Here is a 7,735-nt window from a genome sequence, read left to right on the forward strand (position 1 = left end):
GGGTCGAACTCTTGAATGACTACGAATGCGCCATTAAGTATCATCCGGGCAAGGCCAATGTCGTGGCAGACGCCCTCAGCCGAAAGGACACTATACCAAAGCGCGTGCGAGCATTGCAACTTACCATCCAGTCTAACCTCCCTACCCAGATCCGAAATGCTCAGGTTGAAGCATTGAAACCGGAAAACATCAGGGCTGAGTCTCTGCGAGGGTCGAGGCAGCGACTAGAACAGAAGGAAGGTGGCGCTTACTACGTAGCAGGGCGCATTTGGGTCCCTCTCTATGGAGATTTACGTGAACTCGTGATGGACGAAGCCCACAAGTCCCGCTACTCAGTACATCCTGGTTCGGACAAGATGTACCACGACTTGAAAACTACATATTGGTGGCCTGGTATGAAGGCCCACATAGCAACATACGTCAGCAAATGTTTGACTTGCGCGAGAGTCAAGACAGAGTACCAGAAGCCGGCAGGCCTACTCCAACAACCAGAAATCCCGAAATGGAAATGGGAGCAAATTTCCATGGATTTTGTTACAGGGCTACCTAGGTCTCAACGCGGAAATGATACTATTTGGGTAATAGTAGATCGATTGACCAAGTCCGCGCACTTTCTGGCTATTAAGGAAACAGACAAGTTTTCTACCTTGGCGGAGGTTTAATTAAGGAAGTAGTTTCGAGGCACGGAGTGCCAACCTCGATTATTTCCGACCGAGACGCTCGTTTTACTTCGGAACTGTGGCAAGCTATGCACAAATCCTTTGGCTCACGTTTGGACATGAGCACCGCTTATCACCAGCAAACGGATGGACAGTCTGAACGCACCATCCAAACCCTAGAGGACATGCTTAGAGCGTGTGTGATCGATTTTGGCAAGAACTGGGAGAAGCATCTACCGCTAGTAGAGTTCTCCTACAACAACAGCTACCACACTAGTATTCAGGCAGCACCTTTTGAGGCATTGTACGGTCGTAAATGTCGGTCACCTCTTTGCTGGGCAGAAATCGGTGATAGTCAAATCACGGGCCCAGAGATGGTGGTAGATACAACGGAAAAGATTGCCCAGATCAGACAACGTATGGCGGCGGCTCGTGACCGTCAGAAAAGTTACGCTGACAAGCGTAGGAAACCTCTAGAATTCCAGGTCGGTGACCGGGTTCTACTTAAAGTCTCACCCTGGAAGGGTGTGGTTCGCTTTGGTAAACGGGGCAAGCTTAATCCGCGATACATTGGACCATTCGAAATTACCGAGAAGATCGGTAAGGTTGCTTACAGATTGAACCTACCTGAAGAGCTAAGTGCGGTACACAATGTTTTCCACATATCCAATCTGAAGAAGTGTCTGTCAGATGAAACGCTCGTAATTCCTTTTAAGGAACTGACGATTGACGAACAGCTACACTTTACTGAGGAACCGATTGAAATCACGGATCGAGAGATCAAAATCCTCAAACGTAGCCAGATACCTCTTGTACGAGTCCGTTGGAACTCGCGACGTGGCCCAGAGTATACCTGGGAGCGGGAAGACCAGATGAAGCACAAGTATCCCCAGCTGTTCCCTAACGAAAACCCCAGCACTGAAGCTACAACCGAATTTCGGGACGAAATTCCAAACTAACGGGGGGATGATGTGACACCCCTTTGAAACGCTTTCACTTACGCTAGCTTGACAGTGGCTGCCTTAACTTTCGGGACGAAAGTTCCTAAAACTTGGGGATAATGTGACACTTCGGATTTTCCCGGGAAACCTTTTGATGTAACTTACGTGTATATGTGTGTTTGAATGAAAAATTGATCTATTGTTGTTCATGTTATGTGTATGTATGTATACGCGTATATAGATATATATGTGTGTTATATATATAGGAGCCGAAACCCGACTCGAGACCATGCTCGGTCTCGAGTGAACAGTAGTGATGGGCCGTTTGGGCCTTGACACCCCTTAGCCCACCCGGAAACAACCCTTGACCCATTCTATATAACCGGCCAACCTTTGCATTTTACCATTTTTGCAAACACTCTCATGCTCTCCTCTCATCTCTCTCACCAAAACCCTCAAACCCTAACCAAGATCACCTTCCTCTCCTCTCCTCTCCTTTTCTCTCTCGGATCAACCAACAACAAGAACACCTCGGCTCTAGCTCGGAATCACCAACCGGAAGCTCACTCATCGATCCATCATCCCCTCACACCTTGAATCTCCATTGGTTAGTGTTTATGACGTTTGTTGTGTATGCTTATTGATGCTTCATTGTGAGAATCAAAATGTGTGAAATGGATAACCGGTTAACATATTTTTGTCCGGAATGTTTAGATAGAATGAATATTCATGACTTTGGTTGAATGGGTAGCATCCGTTTATGCTTAGGAACCGAGAATGATAATGTCTATTATGTCCGTTCATGTTGTGATGTTTAGTGATAAAATGTGTTCTAACATTTCTATGAGGGATTTGATGATTTTGTTATCCGAATGATATTAAAGTGATGTTAGGGATTGAATGTTCATGAATGATGTTGAATGTTATTTGAATATGATGAACAACTTGAATGTCATATAAATATTTTCAAATATGCTTTGTTTGATCTGTTTTGTGCACATTTTAGACAAGAAAACATGTTAGTGGATATAGTACACAATTTGCATGAAAATGCAATTCTATTGGTCAGTACATTGCAGGTTCCAGAAGGTTTGTTGTGCACGTAATCACGGTTGCGAGTCGTAACCTTTGGTTGCGACTCGAGACCACATCAAGTCTTGTCGAGATCTCCCGGTTGCGAGTCGCAATCAACGCGTATCGAATCTGGTTGCGAGTCGTAATCACTGCCGTCAAGTCGGAACCGCCGGTTGCGAGTCGGAACCTCTGGTTGCGAGTCGTAACCAAAACGTGATAAACCGAGACCTCGGTTGCGAGTCGTAACCTCGGTTGCGAGTCGCAACCACCCTTGTCTCGACTGGATTATTTTGGTGTTATTGGGCTTTGACTGTTGGGCTTCCTGTTGACTGGGCTGCATGTTTGTCACTGATGATTATATGATAGGGCTGACCCAATAACCCAACTGTTTGTGTATTCGCATGTTATACGTGTTTGCTATATGTATTGCCATACGTGTTCGCTATGTGTTTACTTGTACCCGACTTGACCCATATTTGGTAACCATGTTAGGACGTGGTGACCAACATACTTGACCGGGTAAAAATATCTACCGAGCAACCCAAGGTGAGTTCACAACTTAAAAGCATGCGTCCCGGTGGTTTGGGACTCGAGACTAAAACAACCCTATCCCCTTGTAAAAGGGGATACCATTTACATTCCTTCCCTAGTTACTGGGAACAAACTTACTTTTCCTTCCCTTGTATTGGGAAACCTTTGAGTTAATTACTGTTTATACGGAATGCAACCAAACGGCACTAAACGCAACTCTATCACTCAAGTCCCTACTACATAATACCGATTAGTCGCCGGGGCCAGGCGAACGGGTTATTAGTTGATAGCGCTATTTAGGTTTTACCAACCTCACACAGTGCCATGGTATGGGATCGGTCGTGAACTAATGTACTCAGGCATCCGTCAATGATGATAGAACATTGACATCGGGGCATCCTGCGGAAACGCAAACGGTTACCTAGTGTTCGGTATTGGAAAAACAGTTTAGTCGCTAACTTTTGGGGTAGCTCCCTATGGCATGTATAAACGGATAAATTAACTGGTGAAACGAGTTTTGGTAATTAAAACTGGACAACTAGTGAACTCACTCAGCATTATTGTTGACCCCCTTACTGCATGCTTTGCAGGTAACCAGTGACTGAGGAGCTGCTGCTTGGGAATGTGTAGTGATCGTCGAAACCCGTGTGTTGGGTTTTATTTATCATGAACTATGAACTTTGTTAAAACTATTTTACTTCTGCTTCCGCTATTGAAGTTTTAAACTCTGAACTTGATATTTGCTAATCTCATGGTTAGTGAGTATTACTTTGGTTATCAACTTAATTATTCAGTATAATTGGTGGCTGGATCCTGGTCAGTCACGCCCTCGAAGCGGGTGTTATCCGCAGGTGGATTTTGGGGGTGTGACATGAATGTTGTTAACGAGACGACCATATATAAGTTTTCACAATTAAAACGATGACGACTTAAATGATTCGGAAACGAGTAAACGATTGGGAACGATTGGAAATGATTTGGGAACGAGTAAACGATTTGGGAACGATTTGGAAACGATGTTAAACGATTTCGATAAACGATTGGTTTTTTGTTAAGTGTTTAGATAATGAGACGGGGGTAATATGGTGAAAACATGGTAGATACGCCGCTGGTACTTCTTATATATAAGTGTTTTCATCATATTACATATCGTGGCGTTATTTAGTTCACTTGGGTAAACGATTTTGAAACAATGTCACACAAAGATGTTTTTATTTTCTAAGAGATATAAACTATACGAGTTTTTAACGAGTTTTTACAAGATATTTTACAAGTTGGTTTTCTAAAACAAATGTTTTTGGGGTTAAGAAGCATGGCTACGAGATTTTACAAACTATAACCATCTTGATTTGAGTTGGTTAAATATGTTGCAATACACTTTTTAAAACAAGGTTTGTATTTTGACTCATGTAGTCTAATAAAGTACTGCAACATATAAACGAGCCATGACTTCGATACTCTTATAAAAGCTATGTACTGGCCAGCAATTTCTTTGCTGACTTTGTTTTTACATATGTTTCAGGTGTGGTTGAATGATGTGATTTTCTAGGATGCATGCGTCACATAGGATCTGGACGAGGCCTTAGTGACTTTAAAACTATGATAGTCGATATGAAACTTGTTGTTCTATGTGTTAAAACAATGTAATGTTTAATTATATCAATAAAACGAAACACTTTTTGTATCCATGGTTATGAAACGATAGCTTCTGTTACAACACTCCCCGACGTTTCCGCCACGGTTTGTTGTCCTACGTGGTCGGGGTGTGACATGTTTCTCCATGATTTTCTGAATGGTGGTTTCGAAACATAGTAAGACGTGAACGGCACAAAAGACGAATTAAACTTACTTAAAATGGGTGACCGAGTAGCATCTGAAGATAACATGTGTTTTATTGATATCGATGTTCTCATCTACCCATCAGGCCCACGTTGCAAGTGCCCTTTTGTATACATCAAGAACCTTGAGCCTCGGGTACACATGATCACCTTCTTGGTAATAATTTTCTCAGTAAATTAAAAAAAGTAGCAGATTAATATAGTTGTGTTTTAGAAGGAGGATTTCTTGACGCTGTGTTTTACCATTCATGTTGGTAATGATGGAGGATTTCTTGACATTGTGTTTTAACAGCAAGCATTCGGGCTGGTAATGCTGGAGGATTTCTTGACATTGTGTTTTAACAACAAGCAGATTAATACCGTTGTGTTTTAGCATTCATACTGGAGGAATTCTTGACGCTGTGTTTTACCATTCATGCTGGTACGATGTGTGATATTTGTCACGATGTGTTACCGAGGCCACACATCCGTATCAACAGACAGAAATATGAAAAATAAATTTATAGTCAACTGACGTATCAACAGACAGAAATATGACAAATAAATTTATAAACAACTGACATAAATATGACAAAATCGAACTATTAAAGCCAAATCAGCCGGTCCAGAGCAGTGATGAGGCCTGGACAAGGTCTTGACCATGTGATTTAGAAAATGCTTCGCAAGCCCATGGAATATGGCCATCTGCCAGCACCCTGCAGGCATTATCATAAACAAACAACTTTTAATGATCGCGTTTGCTATTGTTGTTTTCTTTATTTTGGGAGATAAAAGGACGATTAAACCGTTGCTTTCTCACAAATGAGTTCCACAGATGCATCATCTGTTTCTCATCTTTAGAAACATCAGCGAAGTTGTCGAGCATCTAGCATCTGATAAACATGAAATATTATGTTAGCATCTCAGCATCAAATTTCATTAGAGCAGCACACGACCCATGATTGTAAATATCATAAATATGAGGTCAGAGAAAAACATGACACACCCTTCAGTCCTCAAGACCAGCAACATCGTCATCAACTTCATCTTCGCTGTCCCGCTGATCAGCAAACACTTGTTCCGATGCCATTGGCTTTTACAAAACACAAATAAAAATGTAAGAGATAACTACATTGTTTATGGTGAATGCAAAACATCTTTTACCAACAGAAAGAAAGAAAACACAAAACAAAACTAAAAGCCTAGATTAAAGCTAATAAAGATGACAAGAGAGGACTATATTTGATAAAGGAAAAACAAAATAGAAGTTATTAGTAGCAAGCGGAACCTGAGCTCTATGAGAGTGAAAGAACTGCCGCTTCTGCAACAGGGAATAAATAAAATCACCAAGACAAAAAAGAAGCGATAAATGGATACGAATTTGAAATACACCGTTCCTACATTATTCACAATCGTTTCACATTTAATGGTAAATAAAAATTAAAATGGTATTATAAACTGGTTAGAGATGTAAGGTTGATTATATCACTCTCACAAATCACTTTTAAATACAAAATATGAATAAAAAAATGTCTCATCTGGAGCATGAACATTATGCATGTGATTATTGATGATATTTGGACAAGATATACCTGCACTTGCATCCATCGCATTGCACTATAAATAGATCTGGATTGTATGGCATTTCACACTCGCAATACCTTCATATCATGTATATAACCAATTAGTTCATAAATCTTGTCAAGTAACAAAATGAAGTGATTATGATTATAAGAACTATAAATTAAAAGCAACATAATATCTGCCATTTTGGGACATATTTCAAAACTCATCAAACAAAAGTGAATACATGTAGTCAGTAGTTGACAGAATCAAATTATTCACACGACAACAAAAACATCGACATGACATTTTTTAACATAGTTGTATTCAAATCGGAAAAAATAATCATCAACACCGACACGCTTTAGGTTCATGTAGTTCTCCAAGGAATAAACAACATACTTCCCTTGGATGGTATGAATGCTCTGCACATCATAGTGATTAGATAAAAACACCTCCTTTATACCATGAAAGCTTTTCCTCCCTTGCTCTGTCTCCTCAGGCAGGTAATACCACCGAATCAGAGCCATTTGATGTTCAATACCCAACAACTCTACTCGAGCAACAAGAGTGTATGGCTTAGGGTCATTAGACCTTATACGCACGTAATCACTGACTGTACATACAAACAAATCAACAACACCGTCAAGTCTCACAAAAAGTAGATTTTAAATCTAATATTAAAATGTATAACAATAAAAAAAGTTCCACGTCATTAACTTTAAGGTTATACAATCATAATAATTGGACTTTGAGTGTTTGCATGATATGCGTACACTATAAAACAATAAAGAAAAGTTCCACATCATTTAACTTTTAGTTTATACAATCATAATGGCTAGATAATGAGTGTTGCATGATATGCATACATTGCACGATGTAAAATAGACATGTCATACCTTTGATTATTATGTTGGTACCGTTGATGGTGTAGGAATTTACGTTCTGGGCCATTATTGATAATAAATTTGAGAAATACTGCAAAACTTTTTGAACCTGAAACGGAAAAAGAAGAAGAAAATGACCAAAAGAGAAAAATGTGAGAGATCGCTAAGAAAAATTGGTGAATTTGAGAAAGAAAAATAGCAACTCGGTTTTAGCAAGAAGTCTATAATAAAGAGTGAATGAATAGATGCATTTTAATAGGGGT

At 40.2% G+C, this 7,735-nt stretch overlaps 1 pseudogene; it reads right to left on the reverse strand.

The window, feature by feature from the left end:
- Nucleotides 1-5,638: 5,638 nt before the first annotated feature.
- On the reverse strand, nucleotides 5,639-6,791 carry LOC118480956 (annotated as a pseudogene).
- Nucleotides 6,792-7,735: the final 944 nt, after the last annotated feature.

This window comes from Helianthus annuus, chromosome 8 (assembly GCF_002127325.2).
Source record: "Helianthus annuus cultivar XRQ/B chromosome 8, HanXRQr2.0-SUNRISE, whole genome shotgun sequence".
In the NCBI taxonomy this organism is placed as follows: Eukaryota; Viridiplantae; Streptophyta; class Magnoliopsida; order Asterales; family Asteraceae; genus Helianthus; species Helianthus annuus.